Source organism: Rattus norvegicus, chromosome X (assembly GCF_021556685.1).
Source record: "Rattus norvegicus strain SHRSP/BbbUtx chromosome X, alternate assembly SHRSP_T2T, whole genome shotgun sequence".
NCBI lineage: Eukaryota > Metazoa > Chordata > Mammalia > Rodentia > Muridae > Rattus > Rattus norvegicus.
In genome coordinates, this window is record NC_141554.1 from 137,106,290 (window position 1) to 137,130,736 (window position 24,447).

The 24,447-nt window shown below is 38.4% G+C and overlaps 1 protein-coding gene across 20 annotated transcripts in view; it reads right to left on the reverse strand.

The window, feature by feature from the left end:
• Enox2 (ecto-NOX disulfide-thiol exchanger 2) overlaps positions 1–24,447 on the reverse strand; it is a 322,087-nt gene that overhangs the window by 105,069 nt on the left and 192,571 nt on the right. For 2 of the 20 annotated variants that reach the window (XM_087599662.1, XM_087599658.1), the window contains exon 1: positions 13,716–13,805. The exons of the other annotated variants lie outside the window; for them this stretch is intronic. The gene's annotated coding sequence lies outside the window, so the exon portion shown is untranslated. Of the gene's footprint in view, positions 1–13,715; positions 13,806–24,447 lie in introns of those variants that run through there. 20 annotated transcript variants of the gene reach the window in all.

The window sequence follows — 24,447 nt, forward strand, 5'->3', positions numbered from 1 at the left end:
CCTGGCCACGATAACTATAAACAAGTCAAGTGTTAAATCCTAGTGATAATGGGAACTTTGGCTTGAGAACTACCTGTCTCAGCAGGGTCATTCTCAAATATTAAGGGCAGTGCTATATATACACAAACAGCTACAGGAGGCAGTGACTAATGGCAGCCTCTGTGTTGGGCCAGCGGCCCTGGCTCCTTCTGAACTTCTTATTACCTTTTACCTCCATGAACAGCAGAAACAGAATTTCTAAACTTTATTCCCAATTAAAAATAATCTGAAAATGATAGCCTTCACTATACAGAATTTTCACATTACTCCCATCACCCCTCATGTTTCAAAAGAACTCATTTGGTTTTTCTGAAAACTGCTTCCTTTGCATCAGCTACCAGCATGTAATTGACCAGAACAATTAGAAAATTCTTTTTTTCTAATGTTTTCTTTTTTTATTGGATTTTCTAAATTTACATTTCAAATATTATTCTTTCCCAGTTTCCTGGACATAAGCCCCCTATCCCACCCCCTTCCCTTCTTCTATAAGGGTGTTCCCATTCCCATCCAACCCCTTCCCGCCCCCCCAACATTCCCCTACACTGGGGGTTCAACCATTGGTACCCAACAAGGCCATCTTCTGCTACATATGCAGTTGGAGTCATGGGTCAATTCTTAATTCTGTATTCTTTGGAGGAACTCCAGATATTCCTGGCCAATTACTCAAGAAAAAAAAACCCATATATGCATTTAGGCTATTTGCTTTCAGTAGCATGCCTGATTTTGAGAGTAAGACTCTATTGCTGGAGACAACCCATAATTTTGTCACAGGACATGGAAAAGCCATGCTGAGACTGGCTAGGATGCTTCTTTCCTCTGGGAGAAGGTGCTATATAGGCTGCTAAAAGAGAAAAGTCACCAATAACCTTACCCAGTTGTGAACACTGTGAACTAACAATACCAACTAAGTGAGACCATCCAAGAGAGCAGCAGTGGAACGAATGACTTGTGCAGTAACCAGGTTCTTTCTAAATGCTTTTTCAATGCTGTCTTTATAGGAGAAAATACATACAATATGGTTAGGGAACTCTTAGGCCCTAGGAATCAACCTAATGCTATTATTTTGTTAAATGGACTTAGTATCAAACTGTACTCTCAAAAAGTATATCTATACATTAGTTTAGCTCTCACACTTCATTAACGAAGTTTCTTCCTGTACTGGACAATGATCAAATTGTAGAGAATAAGTGTCGGTGGAGGGCTCATCTACAAATACAATATCTTTATCCCACCTCCTCCCCAAGGTTTAGACACCACCGCAGAAAATGTGGAAGAAAGATTGTGTAAGAGCTAGAGGTCAGGGGGGACTGGAATGCAACCGTGTATTTTGAATATGATAGGAAAAGTGCACTCATGAGCTCACAATAGCTGTGATGGTCTGTCCAAGACAGGTATAAAATAAAGCCAGTCAACATTACAACATGGACAGGGAGGAGCACAAGAGCAGCCATGTTTATCTGGGGAATTACTGATCATTTATAGCTTCTAGGGAAGTTTTCTTTAGGGGTGTGCTCACTTATAGGTTAACCATGATCCAGTGGATGGCCAGACATCCATGCCTATATACATGGGAAGTACAAATTGTCCATAGTGATCTATAAAATAAAATGACATTAAATTAGAATGGGATATGGGATTAGGGAGTAGACATGGGGGGAGTTAGAGGAGTGAGGGGTGAATATGTTCAATGTGTTTTGCATACATCCATGCAATGACAGAAGAATTAATAAAAAAATGAGACCTCTCAACCTTCAATGCAATATGCCCCTGATTGAAGACAACTGAGGTTATAACAGCAGTTAAGATCACTCTTTGGATTAGAATTGAATTCCAATCCTGGGCTATTACTATTTAGATGTGGAATGCTTGAGCAGTGAACTAAAGTCTTTATACTTTATGTCTAAAAATGAGAATCATAGTAGTACTTGTCTAATAGAGTGGTAGTGAAAATTAAGGGAGAAAACATATGGAAAGATTTACTGTAGAATTTATCTCAATAAGATGGTCGCAGAATATAGGTAATTACTAATATAGTAACAACTGTGAGCTCTGCCTCTGATATCTTTAAAAATGGGTGTCAGAGGTGAGGAGTGGGGAATGTTTTGATTCCTTCATAGAGAAGGGAGTGAACCAGTGTACGAACAAGCCAACAATAATACTTGGGAATACATTTACAACAGCATCAACAAAAGAACAGAATGGCTTCTCTGTAACATTGTTTTTATATTAAGAACATGGCCAGGAAGGCCAACAAGACTAATTTAAATTCTCTCATCCAAGTGATGCATTTTATTTTATTTATTTAAATTATTTATCATAATAATAGCTATAACCAATAGCTACTTTCCACTTATTATTATTATTATTATTATTATTGTTGTTGTTGTTATTATTATTATGTTGACTTGTGTGGAGGTACACACATATGGATATCAGAGTATAACTTCGTAGAGTTTGTTTTCTCTTTATATTGGTTCTGGAGATGGAACTCAGATCATTGGGCTGGTGCAGCAAGCACCTTCTTTACATGATGAGCTGCCTCCGTAGTCTCATTGATACATTTTCCCGAAAATATTTTCCTGTGTTACTCTTCTCCAGTTTATACCCACCTCCATCAAACTAGTTCCAAAGCTCATTTGCTTTTTATTCTCCTAGAAGTACATCCACACTTTCTTTTTCTGACCACCCACCATCAGTGATGATAGAAAGGTAGAACCATTCAGTTACAAATCTTGATTATCTGTGATGATCCTTGGAAGATTGACGGCAAGGATTGTTTTTTATTTCCAACTTTATAAAAAGGACAAAGGGGTCAAGGGCATAATTGTGACCTTTGTCAGCTGAACAGAGGAAGCCTATTGGATCAACCTTGACTAAGAACAATTTTATTGTCAGTTTATGACACTGAGACAGTATAATAATTGTTCCTTACCTGAAAACTATCTTATATGTCATAGTTTTTCTCATCTAGTTTCATAGCTCTTGTGAATATTTTAATGCAGCAACAGTAGAAGCAGAAGATGTGAGTTATTTCCTTTATATGCATTTCTGCTGTAAATTAAATTTTCTTCTTGAGTGAATCTCTAGGCCACTAAGTGATATGGGTTTAATCCGTGTGTGCGTGTGTGCGTGCGTGTGTGTGTGTGTGTGTGTGTGTGTGTGTGTGTGTGTGTGTGTGTGTGTTTAATGTCATTAACATGGAGGAGACATGAGGTATTAAAAAATACAAGGCATCTAATTTGGCAATCATCTCCAGAGCAAACCTTCCAGGGATTGGTAGAGCAAATTTGATTTGAAAATGATTGCAAAGGGTGAATTCCCTGTAAATAATGAATAGGAAAGAAAATCAGCCTGGGAGTATTTGCTTATCCACTTATTTCCACATGGAAGACAAGCTGTAATTCCTGACAGCCCATGCTTACATGGTATCTAGATTGGCCAGAGTGAAACCCATTCAGGATGAAAGGAAATATACCAGCCTACCCATTTACGCATTCTCTATCAGGGCCAAGCCCAAGAAATGCCACTAGTCTTTGGGTAACAGTGGATAAACCCAGGGTCACAGTTTAAGCATCCCCAAATGACTGCATAACTCTTCTTATCCCTCACTGAAGCTAGCACACAGAAAGAAGGCAAAGTGAGAGGCAAGGCCATGTATATATTTGAAGATTCTAGGAACGTTCTGGGAAAGCATACCTTCTATACATGTCAGTACTTCTGAGAAACTAACTGGTATATTACTGGAGATACCACCTGAATAAACTGGTCAAGGTTTTCTTTTTCCATCATGCATCTTATTCTCAAAAGCAATAAAGCTATATCTATATAGAAAATCCTATTTTTCTACTGACATACATTGTCTTTTACCGTTTTTGTTCATTTCACTTTTTATTACCTATTCTTTGGTATATGAATATAATTATATAGATGACATCCACTACCACTCTCTTCTTCAACCCCTTTCAATGTCTCTCTCCTGACTTACATCCACTGAGTACACTGGTGCCAACCTCTTTTAACGAAAGATTGAATAGTTATAAAAAGATATATTAGTTACATTAAATAAAATGTAATGAAAACTGTATGGTCAAGATGTGTTTAAGAAAAAAATGAGGATTCTTTTTCAAGTTCACCTCATGTCCCTCCTTGACTCCTCGCATCCCTCAAGGATGACCACTGGCTTGGATTTTGTGCTAATCATTCCTTGTTTATTTTCCCAGTTCTATTACATATCTCAATGGTATCACTTCAGAAATATTTTATCTTAATTTCTAACGGATTCTTTAGTTATCAAGTGCTTACTGCTCTGCTTGTCTTGGAATAAAAGGTTTCTATTGCTTGGAATAAAGACCATGACTAACAGCAACTTTGGGAGGAGGGGTTTATTTCAGCTTATAGGATCACATCACAGGTCCATTAATTAAAGGAAGTTAGGGCAGGAACTCAAGCAGGGCAGGAACCTGGAGACAGCGATTCGAGCAGGAGCAATAGAGGAGTGCTGCTTACTAACACATTGCTTATGACTTGCTGACATTACCTGTTTATAGCACTCAGGAAAACCAGCCTGTATTGGTACCACTTTTAGTGAGCTTGGTCCTCCCACATCAATCATCAATATAAAAATGCACTACAGGCTTGTCCACAGGCGAATTTAATGGGGAAAGATTCTCAGGTGAGGTTCCTGCTCCCTAAATGACTAGCCTGTGTCAAGCTGATAGAAAATTTGTCAGCACAGTTACTTTGCTCTCACTCTCTGCCTGCTTCTTCACCAACCCTTCTTTCTCAGCTACATCAGTAGTTTGCGATCTAGGAAAAAACAGAAGTGCCAAAGATATCAATTAGCAGTAAATCCACATGTGAAGGCACTAATTCCCTAGCAATGTGGTTACTTTCCTTTTGCTTTTCAAGTGAATCCCTGCAGGGCATGAATTCATTTACCCAGAATTTCAGGGAGATTTGGGGACATAGGTAGTAGTGGGCTGGATTGTATGATGACAGAGCAGAGGGTATTGCGTAACATGAGCACCTTAGAGGGCTGGAGTCAGAAGACGGTATTATTTACTACTTATGTAATCTTGAGCAAATCACTAATGTCTATGTCTCTGGCCTATCTTTCTTTTTAAACACAAAAGCATAGATAACATTTAGAACAATCTTACAGGGTTGATGAGATAGTTAAATACAAGATGTCGACTGCAAAGAGATTTGCAAAGCTGTAAAGCACTGTGGGAATGCTAGTTATCAGTTGTGCAGCTATTCTGCTACTGTTATTGATGGCATATGATCAATTCTATTAAAGTCAAGGTAAACGATATTCAGGAATTTTATGAGCACAGTCCTAATTTGCATATTAATCTTTGTGGCATAACACAGGCAAAGTTAAACTTTCTTCTCTAGTGCTATGCTTCTGGTCTATGTGGAGATTTTCCACCTTTCTACTTCCTTCAATAGCTATTATACTTGTGCATGTTGTGTTGGCTCTGGTTTATATAAGTACTGGGACAGTGATGCTGTCTCAAACAGAAATGGATGTAAGATGTGTTTATCACTTGATCACTTTGTGTCTGAGGAACCTTCCGCAAGACCTGACTTTTGCCCATGTGTGTGATAGGAACATAGCCATTTTGCAAAGCATTTCCAACTTGTTTTAAAAGGAGAAGTGACTCCTGAAAGACCTATGAGAAAGCAAGCAAGCAGTGGTAAGCTGCTGTTTACTTTTCTGCAAAGGATAAGATAATCAAATCTGCAAATGGGCAGAAACACACACCAGAGATTCTCCATAAAACTGCTGGCAATTGTTTCTGTGAACAGAAAGAAGTTTCAAACAATTCCCCACAGCTGCCTTGGGTGGTGACTGAAGAGATTCAGACAATGAGAGGAATTATTGATCATATTTGAACATGGACTTAGGGTACCTACTTTGCTTCCTACAGTGGATGGGAAAAGATGAAGACCAGTCATCCAATACATGTTTCCAAGCCCTGGGGCTAGATAGCAACATTGCCCATCTGCTGAGATAGATAGATAGATAGATAGATAGATAGATAGATAGATAGATAGATAGATAAATAGATAGACAGACAGACAGACAGACAGATAAACAAACAAACAGACAGACAGGACTAAAGCAAATAGGACAGGCTGTTTAACCTCAGAGGTTGCTAGACTCTTGCCCTCTGCAGAACAGATGATGTCTGGAACAAATAAGGCAGCCCCATATGGCCCACAGAGGAGCCAGCATGGGGTTCCAGCTGAGTGACAGCTGCAATTATGGCAACAAATGCCCAGGAATGAGTTAACACCAGTCAAAGAGGTTAATGAGGTAGGCAAGGGCTTTTATACAAATGCATAGGGAAAGAAGTACAATGTAGCCAGGATGAGGTCCATTAATAAAGCCCAGTGATAAAATCTGCCACCATTCTTAAATTGGACTTTGCTACTTTAACTGTTCTAAATCCATCTTCTGTGGTCTAAATGTTCATTTAGAAATAAAGCTTAAAAAGAAATAAAGACAATATTTTAACATGCAATTTAAAAGGAGAAAAATAGGAGAAGCGAAGAGTAAACATCAGATTTCCAAACAAGGAAAGGAGAAACAAAAGATGCATACAACTCTATTGGGAATGTGTTCAAACAGCTTATCATGGCTAACAATCGACACATGAGAATAAATTCCCAGTCTCCATGTGTAGCCCATGCTGCATTATTATGATGTGTTAGATTCAATCTGAGTACCAACGACACTGGGTGGTTGGGTAGCTCAACATGGCCCCCAATTACTACTGAGTGCCCTCTCCTTTGTGCCTCCAAAACAACTGCCATCAATATTCTCTCAGAGAGTGTGTCCTTATCAGCATTGTGTCCTCAAAACATCCCTGGAAAGCAGATGGCTATTGATGAGCTCTGCTGAGGGAAACAGAAAGGCAAGGAGAGTTTAAGGAAGATGAGAAGAGCTGGTACCCACTATCACAAAACAGGATTGGGGTTATAAAGAGAGCTCACACAGGGGCTCTGGGGCTGTGATTTCAAGAGGGATAATTTAGAAAATGCAGTAAGTCCTGGTGTTCAGTCCCCTCTCAACTACAGTGAAAGGCATGTGATCCTTAACCACTGCACTTGGCAAAATGTATTGTAGCTTCTAGCACAGAACTGTGGAAGGGTTTTTACTTCTGAAGAGTACAATGTGACCTCAAAGATAAAATTTTACTTCTAAGAAGAAAATGGTATACTCGCATTCTGAAACCAGTATAATCCATTTGGATTGTTCTCTAGTTACAAACAAACTAACATATACTTATTGAGACACTGTAGTGTTTTCTAATGGCCGAGAGACATGGGGAAAGCAGAAAACTTCATTCTCAGAAGAATGAAGTCCTTCTCTAAGGGAACTTATAAAGCAGGAGGCAAATTCTTACACAAAGTAAAGGTCAAACAAGATTCCATAAAAACTCAAATAGATTTTTTTTTCTGGATGTATAAATGACAAGAAGTTCGTGAATGCTTCTTGTAGAACTTGAATTGATGAATACATTAAAATCATATGTCAAGAGTACATGACTCATAATAGGGCTGGCCCAAGGAGGTGAGCTCTTAAGACTGAGCCTATATTAAACTGGGAAGACAGAGGAAGGTTAAATGGAACCAGGATGGAGGTGTCTGCTGTTATCCAGATGTGATTATATCTTTTTTTGAGTCAAACGCCACTGATAGGTCTCACTTTCCCAGGGGCGTCACTTCTTAGAGACAAGCAGGATTAGAAGTCATTTGGTGAGAAATATTTCTTAGTTCTGACATGAGCAGCTAGGTGGAAAAGATGAGAAGACATTTGCTTTGGGAGCAAAAGGTGCTGAGCTTTCTGGCCATCAGCTCTGGGAGATTAGGATCTATAATATACGCAGATGGAATCACTGGAGCTGCTTGTTATTTCCAAGGGGTCAGAGTCGAGAGCCTTTTATCCCCAGGTGTCTGGTTTTCAATCTGGCTATATCTTGAAATCTGTTTTGAATACAACTCAGACAGGAAAGTTCTGGCCAAGCATGCAGGGACTAACCTTCAAGCACAACAGAACACTAGGAGAGCAGCCTGACCTTTGCAATAAAATTAATTTGATGCTTACAATCTAACCTAGAGTCTGTAGTCTTTATTCACATGACAAAGTCACAAGGCAATTTAGCAGGGATTATTAAAGTCCAGTTAAGCTCATCAGAGGGGAGAATTGAGGTTGATGTATTTCCGAATCCCAGTACAGTGGCAGAACTATGTTGGAACAGAGCTACAGACTTCTAGGAATGACGTATAACAACTTACTATATCAATATCTATATCTATACACACGTATATGTATATATGCATATATATGTGTGTATATATGCATATGCATATATTTAACATATATATGTTATATAATAAGCACCTATCAAGAATCGATTTATGGAATGATATTAATGAATAAAGTGAATGAATGTCTGATACCTAGCCAAGCTCCCCTCTACCACATACAGAAAAAACTTCAAGCTTGAGAAGCTTTGTACATATGGAGAATATTTGGCAAGTATCAGGGTTCTGGGTGAGAATAGAAGGTGCATAGAATGGAGACTGTACAATCAAGATGCCCCTCTGTTGGGGCTGGAGAGATGACTCAGCAGTTAAGAGCACTGACTGTTCTTTCAGAGGTCGAGAGTTCAATTCCCAGCAACCACATGGTGGCTCACAACCATCTGTAATGAGATCCAATGACCTCTTCTGGTGCGTCTGCAGACAGTGACAGTGTATTCATATAAATAATAAATAAATAAATCTTAAAAAAGAAAAAAGACACCGCTCTGCATTATTTTTCCTATGCCAACTGGTATTAGTGAGTCTGTAGCAGGAGTCTGTTATTCAAAGACAAAGAACACAGGGAAGGATGAATCTTCCTCAAATGGGTAAGAGAACCTCCACAGGAGAACCCTCTTGGGTTTCCAGAAAGCCTCTGTAATAGTACTAAGCACTACCCAGGAGGACTTAGCATTCCAGTCACTGCACTCAAAGGCCTATGACTATATGCAAAGTGGGAAAGACTGGCTGACTTGAATTAGGCAACAGAATAAAGTAGCTTTTTAAATCTGATGCTCTTTATTTGAACAGTCATTATAATGATTCATCTCTACAGTTTCTTTACCAATGATATTTACATTCTATTAGCAAATATAATTCCTAGAGGATGATAAGGGATTAAAAATTATCCAATTTCTTTCCATCATAGGCGTAGAAAGAATCCTTCAATGCAATGGTCTGTTTTCACATTGCTCTACTCCTGTCAGTAAGTTTATTTTTACTAGTTAAGGTTTGTGGCATTAGATCTCATTTATCATCACAGAGGAAGTCACAAATAACCTCACAGAGACAGTCCAGTCTCCAGTAAGGGGCCCTCCTCATTTGTTCCCCAGGAACTGAACATTTCTCAGACTGAGAGCACCTCTGTAGCCCAGAAACAGTACTTTTCTAAGAGTTTTTTTTTTTTACCATTAGTGTGATTCTCTTAATGGAAAATAGAATTTTGTCTTATATGAATAGTCAAACAGGTACCTGAATAATTTTCCCTGCTAGGTTGTGAGAGCTCCCAATGGCAGGGAAGGTATGTAATACACTTCAATTATGCGACCTCTCCCATCATATAATGATCAAATAGGCATTGCAACTCTATCATATTTTTCTGTTTCAATATGAGGACACTCTTGACTGCTTGGTAATGCCTGACCATAATTGTGACTGCCTTTCACTATTTGTTGTCTTTAAAATTAGAAGTGCTATTGTGAAATTGTGTATATTTTTCTTCAAGCTAATCTTACTACTATTTTCCATGATTATCTCTTCTACCACTAATTATACTTACTTTATATTAGAATTAATAAATTATGAGGAGTCTTCTGATAAGCTGGTTGATTTTGCCTAAAACATGTTCTCGAATCACTATGGGTAAAATGCCACAGAGTTCAGGAATATAGTTTAAAATAAACATCAGCATGATATTGGTAAACAAACAAACAGACACACTACCACTAGAGACAGTTCTGGAAGATATTTTTGCTATGACATCATTGCAACAGGAAACAACCTGGAGAAATAGCAAGGTGCACTTAGTGACAAAGGATCATTTAGAGATCTTCTAGAACTTTCTACTTAGCCACCAGTATAGAAATTATTTCAATATATTTAAAGATTTATTTTATCATTTCTTTTTAAATTATGCAGATGAGTAGTATGTGTGATTGCAGATGCCCTCAAGCACAGCTGGATCTCCTGGAGTTGGAGTTACAGGGGACTGTGAGCTGGCAGATTTGGGTGCCAGGAAGCAAAGTCAGGGCCTGTAGAAGAGCAGCATGTGTTCATAACTATTTGGCTAGCTCTCTGAGTGTATAGGGACGGGGCTGAGAGACTCAACAAGTAATATAGGCTATTGTCAAAGGACTTGTTTGGCTCCCAGAAATTGAGAGAAGACCTTATTGCTGAAGATACCACACACTTCGGACACAGGACCTGGAGGAATTGAGCTTGGACAGATCCTGTAGCTTCCTCCCTGAGGACTAGCGAGGAGGGGTAAAGCATGCAGAGAGGACTGAAGAGGAGGAGGCCCTGATGGAGCAGAACTATGTGGCCAGGAGTAACTGTAAGTAACAAGTGGTCGTATAGCTGGGGAATGAGTTACTACAGTATTAGATCTGCACAATCTAAGCTCGTAGCTTATAATTATAATAACTTGATTGTGTGCTTTTTATACAGGCTTATTGGGGTTGGAAATTCCAGCAACAAATACTCTTACCCAGTTGTTAAGCCTACAGACACAATAATGACAGGCCTGGAAAGATATCCAATAGTATAACAGTGGCACTTTAATCTTGGCTGTAACCAATAGCTATTTAATTGAACTTAAGGCCTATTCAGGAGAAAAAGTCATGCCTAGTACTATAAACCTAGGCAATCATCTATAACTGAAGATATGATAGGCCCCAGAGGAGAACCTACTACTGCTATTTTCCTAAAGCAATGTCCCTTTTAACTGCATTATAAGTATTTGTTCTTATATCAACAGATATTTATATCTCTAATATTCATCAAAGAAGCTTCTTATTGCAGCAAAGAGGGACCATTACAGAGATCCAAGAACCAGTCAAAATGAAGAGAACAATTGGCCATGGTGCCCAACCCCCAACAGACAGATCTATAGCACATTTCCCACACCCAAGGTTGAGGGAACATAATGGAACTAGGGGAGCAATAATTTTAAAAGCCATAGGACCAGAATGCCTACTGAGAGACAGTGTGTTCTGGATATGACAGGGAATCTGTGCACGTGTGTGGTGTGTGTAACAGTGGTGATTAAAGAAGTTGTGAATTTGAGAGGGAGGGAAGCACCGAAAGAATTATCGTGGGTAGAGAGACAGGTGGAAATGATGTACAGTACTCATAAAATTATCAAAGAAATACAAAAGGGTAAATCTTTTAAATGTAGTAATTATTATGTGTATATTAAAGAAAAGCTCAGAAGCATTACATATATCTTACCATAATGGATACCTCTCAGATTATAAGCTTCACACACAAAAAGACATTAGAGGATGCAGTAATTAATAGTTTCAAATGGCAGGCCACAGAATAGTGCAGAGAAAGAAGACCCACCAGAAGTCTTTAATTGCAGTTGATAAAGGGTAAAGAGGTTATTTCTGGAGCATTTTCTTGAAATTCCAACAAAGCAATGCTCTTTCCCTAAGGGATTTCCTCATAAAGCTGGGGTTTCCTGTGCAGGATCAAGCCTCCAGAATTTACACTGAAAGTGGGGCTGGGGCATTCATGTAACACAGAAGAGCTCAGACATGCATGCTTAATGAAGAGAGTGATAGGGAAGTTAGAGGAATGTCCACTTTTCATGCCGCTTTCTACCTCTTACTATGTTGCATCAGGTTCAAATGAAAAGACGTCGCGCTGGAGATTTCATCCAGTGCAAGAGACCAGTGGAAAGCTTGCACATGCATACAAATGACCTTTCCAAGAAAGGCAAAGTTCTATCTTTCAGTTGGTCTGAAGGTCAGGGGTATTTCATGCTGCTGACAGTAGAAACACATGTATTCTTTTCAAAAGTTTAGTCTCATTTCCCCTTTCTTTCCAGTTCCTCTGTAATGACTGGTAGTAGGATACGAATCTGATTTTATGATGATTTAGAGGTGAGTGGTCTTTCTTTCCTTGGCATGCAACATACTTCAAAGAAGCAACTGTGCAATTACGGAGGAAATTAATTCAAAGGGATGGAGACCTTTTGTCAGAAGCCACAAGGAAGAACTAAGCCCTCTAACTATCTCAAGATACAGGCCTCTGGTTGAGAGGAATGTCTGATGGTAGGTAGGACTGCTCAGTAAACCAGCAGGCAGTCATTAGTCCAAGAATAATGTTATGTTCTACTCATTAGATAGAAGCACCACAATAGGGAGGCTAGAGTGGGTAAAAGGAAGACAGTTAAAGTAAGATCATAAATAAACACACAGATCCAAAGTATATGTCAAAATACCTGACATGCACATACTAGCTACAGCTTACCAAGTACTTCCTATGTGCTTATGGTGCTAAGCGTTAAGTATGCATCTAACCATTCTGTCTACCTTATAAGGTAGATAATACTATGATTCTAACTTTATTGGGAAGCAAAACAGCTCTCTCAAATTTAAGTAATCTGATCAAAGACTCCAAAGCTAGTAAAAGATGGGGAGCTCGTGAAGCCAGTACTTATATTTAGTCCCTGTGTTTCAAGAATTGTGTTTCATAGATTAGTTATGCCAAAGTCTCACAGCACTCTTCAGTTGTATATATACATCATTTCTATTTATAGGTAGGTGCTGTGTGTGTGTTTGTGTGCATCATGTGTGTGCATGTACATATGTATGCAAGGTAGATAGAGAAGCAGATAGACAGATACTGATTTTAAGAGGCTAAGTAACTTGTTCAAGATTATATAGAAGTGTCAGAGGATTAAAACCCAAGCTTGTATTTAAAAAGTTCATGCTGTTTAGCTGGGGAGATGGCTTAGTGGGTAACGAGCTTTCTGTGTTAGCAAGAAGATATCACTTTGGATCCATAGGACCCACATAAAGCTAGACACTGTAGTATACTTAAGCGATCCTAGCACTCTTAAAGCAAGATGCGAGGTGGAGCAGACATCCCCTCTTACAGGCCTGCTAGCTTTACACAGGCAGCAGCAAACAAGAGTCTCTATGCCTAACAAGGTGTAAGGAGGTGACTGACTCCTTACATATGTCCTTGTCTTCTGACTTACATACATATGGTATGACTTACACCCATACCAACCTAAACACAGAGAAACAGACAGACAGAAAGTTCTTAACCTATGAATTTTGCCATATCTACTGCAATTGGATAATGTTCCAATATAAATCAACTGGTACAGGCAGGTGGATGGAAAAGCAACCTGGATATTTGTCATTAAGAACAGGAAAGCTTGCACACTTGAGTAGGAATTATATCCCATTTTCTCCAATGTTACAGGCTATAGAAAGGTTAGCAAAAGACACAGGGAGAAAAGGAATAACTAACGTCTATCGCTTTGTCCCAAATCTACAGTAAGAGGATAAGAGATCATTCAGAACATAGTCAGAACTAGCAGGATAATATAATAGTATATGACTTACTTTTATCTCAGTACTGTTGCTCTCGTCTCCACAATCACCCTGTCTGCTCTGTGGAAAACTGTTATGGGCCCTTTAAATACTTCCCTTTTCCTGTTCGGGAGAGTTTTAAAGTTTGTCAGTAGAGGGTACTAGACAGATTCTTTTCATCAAGGAAAGACATCTTTTTGATTTCTGTAATGGAGGCATGCAGTATCTTCAGTAAGCAGTTCCACCAGCCCAAAAAGTACTGATTTTTGCAGGGCATGAAACTTCCCAAGCATGCAGGCCCTGTACTGATGGTTATCAGGGCACCCAGCAGCCAAATGCTTTCTCTAGGACTCTCCAATCAGAGGGTTTAGTACCTAATCGTGAGACAGCCCCCTGTGACCAGCTTCTCATAGTATGTGGAGGACGGATTTCCCAGAACTCGTACAGCGCAGAATTCCAAAACGCCTTGCTGAAGCCTTGCTACAGCAATTCTGCTGCCAATCATTGGAGCCTTGACTGGGCCCTTTCTTGTAAGATCTAGATTTTAACACAGGGAGAATGTTTCATCCTAGATCTTGGAGCTCGACTGTCTTAATAGTTGTGCCTGATATATTAATAGTATACTCTTTGTATATACCTTTGCTTCTTAATAGCTAGTCCTCTGTTACAGCTGATGTTTATGGTAAACTTGTGTTATTTGGATCACTGTGTGTGGTTTCTATACTGATTTTCCCAGGCCAATGTAATGAATTCCTTCCCCTCACTCTCAGTGTTCATTACTATCAAGGCAGAGCTGCTTCTAGGAACAGTGTGGACTGGTAGGGTGATATGTTCCTAGAGATGAGGTCCAAAGAAGAAATAAGGAACTAGTGTCTCATCCCCTGCCCTAGGAGGGGCTGGGGATTACTTGTCTGTTCTTTCTAAGAAAATAAACTAGGTACAACATATGTGGTTTCTTGGGTGCTGGAAATTGCTCAATGAAGATGCAAAAAACTAGTCAGATAGGAAAGGCAATTGGAGTCTGAGGAATCCAGGGGTCACAGCACTCAGCTGGTTTATGACACCTTTCAAGTCAATTGTAGAAATACTTGATGTTACACAGGTCAGGTTTTCTACAGCAAATAAGCATTTGTTGTAACAGCCTAAAATTATTGCTATCCTTAGTAAAATAATCAATACTAAATTCAGAATGTTTGATGACTGACAGGACCCTTCGTCAAAGCTCAAGGCTCATTCCATCCAATCAAGAGAGCAACTCATTTCATTTTTTCTTACACCTTACCTTCACTTAGAAACACATAAAATGTTTAGACAACAGAAAGAGTCATGTTGAAAAAAAGAAACACTTCTTAACCTTCAGCATAGAGGTTAGCTGATCAGAGTTTGCATGACAGCATATTTTGCAAGAATTATAAGGAGAATTGGTTTGCACCAGTGACAGAACACCATCATAATTTTCACATTACTCATGGATTTGTACAGCTGAGTTCATTTTTGCATAAAATGTTTTCCAAAACACTTGGTAATTAACTGCTAAGTTTCTACTTTTATAGTCTTTATGTCTTCCTGTCCTGAGTAGCTTATACAACAAATGCTAAGTGGAAGAATATAGATAAATAGATATGAATAAGAAAATGTAAATACCAAGGTCTGGTAATCAACTAAAATGTTCTCTATATGCAACACAAATCAATCTCTGGAGTATTTAGGAAGTATTGGCCCAGATCAAATTTAAACACACAGAAAGCTTCATAGTTAATCAGCTTGCTCAATCACTAGGATGTTTCTAGTAAATATTCATGTATAGTAATAACAACTGCATTTGGAAGCAATAGCGCCTTCCACTTAAGGGTGTTTAGACAGAGTCCCTATAAATACCGATAGTCTTAGAGAATTCCTTGGTTCTCTGGATCATGTAAAACATGGTGTTTTGTGCACAGGTGAAGGATCTGATCAGAACAGATGAAGAAGAGAACTTGGAACTATTCTGCAAAGTATTTTTCTCCTCCTACAGCACTAACCCACTGGAGCTCTGCAAATTTATTGTAACTACAGCCTCTGCTTCTCCTCTAGTAGAGGAGTTGACTCTAATCTTGATTTTAGCCCAATTCTAGGAAACTTCAATTGGTTTTTTTTTCTCCTTTGTTTCATATGGAGGAAGTTCAAATGTGGAGTAGGAAAAAGAGTATTACTTCAGAGCACTTTGATGGTTTATACTGCAACAGCAGACGTGGACAGAAGAAGGTGACCTGTAGGAGTTTGGTGTTCTAGCTGTTACTTCTTCATAAAGACACAGAAATTCAATGGATATCGACTAAGAATTGCTGAAAACCAGTATAGGCCAGGTTTCACTTTAACACAGTGCCTTCACTTTCATTAAAATCAAATCATTTGATGTTGCCATTGTAATGATTATACATCAGAGCACCAATTGTAAATTAGTTACTTTTCTATTGGTGTGGTAAAAACACCATGATCAAGGTAACTTATAGAAGGAATGATTCATTACTTTTGCATATGATTTCATAGATAAATGTCTATTTCTACAATGGCAAGAAACTGTGGCAGCAGGTAGTCAGAGCTGGAAGCTGAGAGCTTATATCTCAATTCACAAGAACAAAATACCAAAAGAGCATATCAGAATGGAATGTCGCTTTGAAACTTCAAAGTCCACCAAGTAACATACTTCTTCCAAGAAGGCTACATTTCCCAAACCTACCCAAACAATGCCACTAACTAGAGACCAAATATTCAAATATCTGAACCTCCGGGGAGTGTGGTGGTTAAGAATGGCCCCCATCAGCTCATATGTGTGAATACTTGGACCCCCATCCTTACCCTCTTGGTGGAACTGTTTGGGAAGGACTAGGGGGTGTGACCTTGTTAAAAGATTCACACCATTCCAGGTTTCTCTTTGTCACTCTTCTTCATATTTGTCTCAAGATGTGAGTTTCCAATAACTGCTCCAGCAGTGAGCATGCTTGCCTGCTGCCATGCTTCCTGCCATGAAGGTCAGAGGCTCAGAGTATCCAAGACCCAATTAAACACTTTCCTTTATAGTCATGATCTTTTATTATAGCAATGACATGGGCCATTTTCATTTAAACCACTACACATTGATTCCATGAATGGCTAGGTGGATTGAAACAAGAAAATGGTATTGACATAAGAGGTAGCCGACAATTTAAGGTATGCTTTGAGATCAAGATCAGGGCTTTAGATGGGTATGATAATGCATGCCTTTAATTCCAACACTACAGAGGTAGAAATAGATTGATTTCTGTGAGTTCCAGAATAACCTCGTTTACATAGGATGTTCCAGGCCACCTCTCACAACAAAAACAAGAAGAACGGTCCCCTCTTGGGTTTGACTCCCAGATTTACACCTATTAACGAGCAAAACTTTAATCTTTGAGTTAGTTTTCCTGTCTGTAAAATGGTGATAATAATATATGACTCTAATAACACAATGAAGTTTCTAGAATAGCAAATAATCCATATGTGTTAAGTACTATTCATGTAAAAGTATTTCTAACTGAAAAATACAAACATACAAAATTTTCTGCTGCCTCATTTTCTTTGACCTAGTTAAGAAGTCCACATTTGTGGTCATATTCACTCTTATTACTTATTACGTCACTCTTGCTGACATCTTTCTTTAACTCTGCCACCTCCCACTCTTCATGCCTTTTAGTTTTGCTCTGTACAGGTCTTGGGCAGGCACTTACTGCTGCAGTGTGTTCACGCTTCTAATGACCATGGTATACCCCATGACTGCATTTTATAGTGTTTCTCCCCATCCTTTGACTCTGACAGTCATCTGCCATATTCCATGGAATAAATGGCATTGAGAACCCATTTTAGGGCCAGGAAGTCAATTGTCCATCATTCTTTTTTTTTTCTTTTTCTTTTTTTCAGAGCTGGGGACCGAACCCAGGGCCTTGCACTTGCTAGGCAAGCGCTCTACCACTGAGCTAAATCCCCAACCCTGTCCATCATTCTTAACACTTTGGCCAGTTGTGAGATTCTATTGGGACTAGAGAAGGTTCTATTACCAAGGCTGAGAGCAACATTAATCTATGGGTATAAACAAATATTTAGAAAGCAATAAAATGACAAAGGAGGTTTTATCAGCGAGGAAAAGATGCTACATGTGCAAATGGTCAATATTTATTTTTGATCACATTGTAAAAACAATTCAAGGGTTTTTAACAAGTGCTGCTGCAGCAATTAAAAGCTTATGCCGGGATTGAACTGGTGGTGATTTCTTTACTTTTAAAACAGATTTATTTATTCTCTTTGGATGTATGAATATTTTGCCTGAATAGACGTCTGTGTACCATTTGCATGTTTGGTGTCCACAGAGGAAAAAAAGGGTGTCAGATTCTATGGAATCGTTATTATGGATGATTGTGGGTTACCATGTGGATGCTAGGAACTTATCAAAGTCTCTCCAGCCCCAGAAATTAGTGCTTCTTTCCTCAATCAACTCATATGCTTTACAAACATTTAACTCAAAACGAAATATGATATCATTGATAATACAGATTCAAAAATTCTCAACAAAATGCTAGCACAAACTGAATCTGATGTTATATTAAGATGACCACAGACCATGGTCAAATGTGACTTTAGTACAGGGCAATAAGCAAGAGTAGATCAGCATTAATAAACCTGTAAATATGAGAGAGGAAGAGATCTTAAAGGAGATAGAAGCAGAGAATATGAGAGGGCAATGGAATACATGTTGTATGAAATCATAAGGGAGGGCTATTTTGTGGGAGGAAGGAAGGGAACAAGCAAGAGGGATGCAGGATAAAAGAAAAAATAAAACCACATGTGTCTGTGTATATATAAAAATGAAAAGGCCACAACGATACATACCCATTAGTTTGTAAACTATTTTAAAATTTTAATTAAAAAAGAAAGCAAAAATGTGTTACACTATTTTAATGGGGTAAAGAAAAAATATCACAGGATTGTCTCAAGAGATACAGGAAAAGCATTTGACAAATTTCAATAACCTTTCAGGGTTAAAAAGAAAAATCTCTTGGGCCTGGTGCGATGGCTCCATGGGTCAAAGTGCTTCCCATAAAAGCATGAAGATCTGAGTCTGATTCTTGGAACTCATTTAAAGGTGGAAGGAAAGAACTCACTCCACACAATTTCACTCTGACTTCCATACGTGTAGTATGGTATGAACCATGTGAAAGGAAAACAAGCGAAACAATTCCAATTAAAATAGCATGAAAAGCATTAAATATATATAGAAATACATTTAGCGAGGTGGAAATCAGTTTGCTGAAGACACAGTTTTGGGATAACTGGATGTATACATGCAAAAAAAAAAAAAACCCATGAAATTTAACCCATAATTTTCATGAAACACAAAAATAAAATAGAAATGGATTAAATATTTAAATGTAAGACCTGAAACCATAAAGATCCTACAAAAAGGTGAAATGTGTCTTGGTGTTGGGCTAGGTGAGAATTCATATATCATACCCAAACCCAAGATATTAAAGACTGATCGATTGGATTCCATCAAATGGAAAACACTAACTTCCTTTAAAACAACAACAGTAAAAGCTGATGAGGGTGTGGGACCACTGATCACTCATACTTGCTGGTGGAAATTTCATATGGTCACTCTGGAAATCTTAGGCTGTTTCTTTAAAAAGATAACTTACCCAGGAATCATACTACAGAGTACTAATCCGAGAAGTGAAACTTTATATTCATATTAAAATACTCTATGTGGTTATGTATAGTAGCTTTTCATAACCACAAAACGTGAAAAAATTCTGATACTTTTGATACATGAATGGTTACACTGTAGCACATGCATGCAATAAAATATAACACAACAAAATCAACTCCTGATACACACAATTAGCCAAATGAATATTAAGGGGATTAAACTGAGAAAAAAACTAGAAAGCTACATATTTTATGACTCCATTTATATAGGAGAGATTAGTAGACAGTGGGGTGGGGGAAGCAGAACAGTGATTCTTGTAGAAATGGAAGCATTCTGCATTTCGATTCCAATAGCAATATGCTGGTTATAGAGTGTCTGAGAGTGTTGCAAGATAGGATTTGGTAAAAGGTATATGGAATCTGTACTATTTCTTTTTTTAGATGATGATAATGATGATGATGGTTTACATCCTAAGCACAGGTTTCTCCATTTTTCTTCAGAAAAGGACATATGGCATATCAAGTTGCAGTAAGATTAGGTAACTAGCTTTATATTAAGGCTGGACTAGGAAACAGTAGGAGGAAAGAGGTCCCAAAAGCCAGCAAAAGAGTCAAAGACAGCCCTCACTTCCACTGTTACGAGTGTCACAAGAAGACCAAGCTACACAATGGCAACATAATGCAGAGGACCTAGACCACTCCCATGCAGCCTTCCTGGCTGCAGATTCAGTCTCTCTGAGCCCCTAGGGGCCCAATATAGCAACGATCTACAGCCAAACATTAGGCAGAGCTTGGGAAATTCCTCCAGAAGAGGGGGAACAAAGGTTGTAGGACCAGAGGGGTCAAGGGTACCACAAGGAATCTACTATTATGGTTGTACATAAGTCTTGATCCCCAAATTCAAAAGTTCAGTTTAAAAAGGGAAAGGGAACAAAGACATTCATAGAGGAAGAAGTAAAGAAGAAACAGCTGTATAGAGTACAGATGTGTACCCCAGCTTCTCTTGGGGTTTCCAGCTTGACAGCAGAGATCTCCCCTTCGGTAAGAAAGCAAAGCAGAGTCTTAATGGAGAAAGCACTTCCTCCTCTCAGTGGAATATTAGCCACTGTTCTTACCAGTTTGGGAACTGTGGGATGTCTCGTATAATTAACTAAGGTTAAGAAGCTCAGAAATAGAGTCACAGTGTGTAGAGTCCCTAAAAATCCTGTAACTCTGGCTACAATTACTAATGTCTCCTGTGAGAGAATTCAGCAGAGAGGATCTCAGGCTGGGAAAGAAATATCCTACATGGTCTCTCTACCTTTCTCATTTCAAAGCAGCTATATACATCAAGAAAACAATGGCTTCAATAAAACTTTATAAACATGATTGTGTGAACTGCCTGGGTATCATCCTCCCATGCAAATAAGGAGAAGGGAAGGGGAGAGTGGGGGAGGATCTCTGTAAGGGGATGCTCGTTGGAGGAGGAGTCTGATATTAGGATGCAAAGTGAATAAATAAATACTTATATGTACATATTTATTAAAAAAAAGAAATGTGACCAGAGTCATTCTTGGACCTTGGACAGAGTCATCTGTGGTCCTTAGACCAGCAGTACAACAAGGTTACCTGAGTTTCCTTCACTCCTTTTCTTTGCATTGAGTTCCAATAGGAGATGCAGTTTTTTTTCTTTTAAAATTTTATGTGCATGTGTGTATTGACTGTGTACGTGTCTATCAACCATGTGTGTGTATAATGGTGCAGTTTTAAAAAAGCAGTTGGACACATCTAAACTATGAATTTTATTTCTTGCCAAGTAAGATTTCAATACTGTATGTGCATGCTATTCAAACATACATTGGCACATATGTGCACAAAAACATACTCATGAAATGCTTCTAAATTAACTAAATTTTAGGCGATGCAAATGTTGCCATCTAAGATATTAAATCACACCTAATGTTCTGTAATGTTCTGACCACTTCATAGTAGTCATCTAAGAATAGAATGTATTAGTTCTAGGATTCAGGGAGCCAAAGGCAACTCATGAGGATTCTGAGGTACACAGAGCCAGATGTCTGAAACCCTTAACCTTGGACATTTTGAGATACAGCATCAATTAGTAATTGATACAGAATTTGAGGGCTTGACGGCAGCCTTGATTACTTGTGCAGCAGCTCTCCTACCATAAAAAGTCATTCAGAAGTGAGGGGTGTGGGTGGAAGGTGGACAGAAGCAAGCTAAAGAAAAAAAAGTTGAAGAGAGTCTTCAAGAGAATTGAGAAAGTGACAATGTTTTAAAGGTTCAAGAGGGGCTATGGGTTGGACTCAAGATGCTGGTTAGGTAAGTATGACTTAGCAGGGAAAGCGGAGCAGAGAGACATATCCCAAACATGGTAGTAAGAACTGTGGTTTCTATTTGACAGACGAAGGTTAAGTGATTTATTCAAGGTCATCAGGAGTTATCTTTAAAAATAGTTTACCAGTATGCACTAATTATATTTAATAAGAGGTTTCATTAGAAAATTTTATACATGTGCACGCACATGCATGCACCCAATGTACTTTGAACATACTAAGTCACCATTACCCTTTCTTTTCCCCATTGCTGCGGATCCTCCATCTAATCTCCTTTCTACCATTATCCCTTTTAATTTTATTGTAGATGATTATTATGGTTAATCTTGGTTGTCAAAACTAGATTGGATCTGGAATCAACTAAGAGAAAATCCTTTTAGCTTGGTTAGGTTAACTGAATTGGGAAGACAGTTGTGAATGTGGGCAACAACTTCTGGTGCTAGGCCATATGTAAGAAGGTCTATATTACTCAGAGTTCTCTAAGGACAGAGAACTGAGAGAATGACTATGGTTCATGTAGTCCAACAATGGCTGTCTCATGACAAACTAATATAATAACTTAATGAGCTTTATTAGGGTTCCTTTCAGCATTTATCTTGAGAAATAAATTCACTCCTTCAGCTTCTACTGTAACGTCATATCCCCCAACGCTACCCAACTGTTTGTGAGGCTCGTACCTACTCATTTTTCTGACAGTTTAAACCAGTGCTTCTCAACCTTCCTAATGCTGCAACCGTTTAATACAGTTCCTCATGTTGTAGTTAACATAAAGTTATTTTGTTGCTACTTTATAAGTGTATTTTGGCTAATATTATAAACTGTAATGTGAATATGTGATATGCAGGATACTCAAAGGTTGAGAACCACTGAACACAGTCTGGAAACACTGTACAGTGTAAAGATGTCAACTGATGAGGGTGAAGATATGGAAACCGACAGCTTTAAAACCTGTAAGTGCCAAATTATGAATGAATGGAGGTATGAAATTCTGTTCCTTGTTCGTGGATTAGAGAAAGTCTTTCCATTGTAGGGCAAGATAGTAAAATTGACACAGCTACTTACAGCCCTTCAAATGTGTAACCTACAGGAACTGACACAGGAAATCATTGTCAACAAGAAATGTGAAGACCTAGGGAAACTTGTTTTCCAGCATCAGTTCTGACACAAAACTTACTGCATGTTCTTGACTCGGTCACTTCCTTTCTTTGGACATTAGAATCTTCGTCTATTGGATGAGAGGAGTTTGCTCTCTCCACTCAAAGTGATCTTTTGCCTCTAATATTTTATGATTCTATAATTCCTGGGAAGTTTTCTCTCTTGATATTTATTTGCAAGGGTCATCTTGCCACTCATATGATTTAAGTTTTTGTCAAATTGCAGATGGCCTTAAATAAAAATTTCTCCTTGAAGAGGGGAAAGAACAGGATGCTGGAACTGAAATGGCTCATGTCAGGTGTGACCTTTTAAATTCAGAACAGCTCTCTAGTGGTTCATTAAGTCACCCCATGGGAAGCACAGCAAGTGAGTATGATTACAAAGGGCCCCAACTGTGTATCCAGAGAGAGCTGCCCTATTGCCTAGTGAAAACAAAGTGGTTTCCTCTTTGTGCTGGCACTGGTCAATTTTTAGATCAGGAACATGAGATTCTATTACTGAAGGAATTTCAGCCAACTCAGCGAAATGCTGGTCCCGATCTAACCCTGGCTTTGAGGACTAAACCAGAGCCCCTTTCAGAGGAGAGTGATAGAATTACTACTAAGTCATTGATAAAAATGTTTCTTTTCTAGAATGGTAAAATGCTTAGAAAATATACTAATTATAATCTGATTTGCCATAGTGCTATATATTTTATAACATGTGCCAATAAATGTATTTGCTCAATTACACTTTCCTAAGAATCTACTAAAGTTAGCATTGATATTATCTTCATTTACTAGACAAGGAAGCTAAGGCTTAGAGAAGTCAATAACATGTTTCAAGTTTAATGAGAAGAGCACCCACAGTTTAATTGGTTTGGCTAATTCACCAATGCATTTTACCAGTTGTCCTATTATGTGTTGTCAAGAGTGCCAGTTGGAAATGTGAGGTTTTAAGTACTAGATCTAAAGAGTGAAAAGATTGAGTTATTACATTTGCATAATTTCTCATACTATGATCATAGGCCAGGAAGACTCTAGAAACATGCATTGCTAGATGACTTATTTAAATTCAGTTATTATGCATATAAAAAAGTCAAAGCAAGTATTCATGGGACATCCATTTAACTGATTCTGTACAAATGTTTTGTGGATTTGCGAAAATATAAAACCTTGTTCTTGACCTCAAAGAAATGTATAAGTACCAAACAATGTATAATGGAATCATATATTACAGTCATAACAACCAATGTTAGTGTCATGGGAAAGAGAGAAATCAGTAAGAGAAGTATTCATGAAATAATGGAGTTAGATTCAGCACTAGAGGCAAGAGTGAATTTAATTGTCAGAAGAAGAAGAGAGATTCTGTAGAAAAGGTGAGCAGAGAGTGCCCCGAGAAAACAATGAGATAAACCCAGAGAAGGAATCTCAGAGTATACTGTGCTACTGTGCGAATATGGGAAAGTGTCAGGTTGGGCCATGTTTTACATAAGTGCTCAGGAGGAGGGCTTTCTTCTCACGTTTTACTTACTCATGAATAAAACAATATTGAAGGATATGCATAACAATGGCCAAGAGCCTAGGTTATGAAAT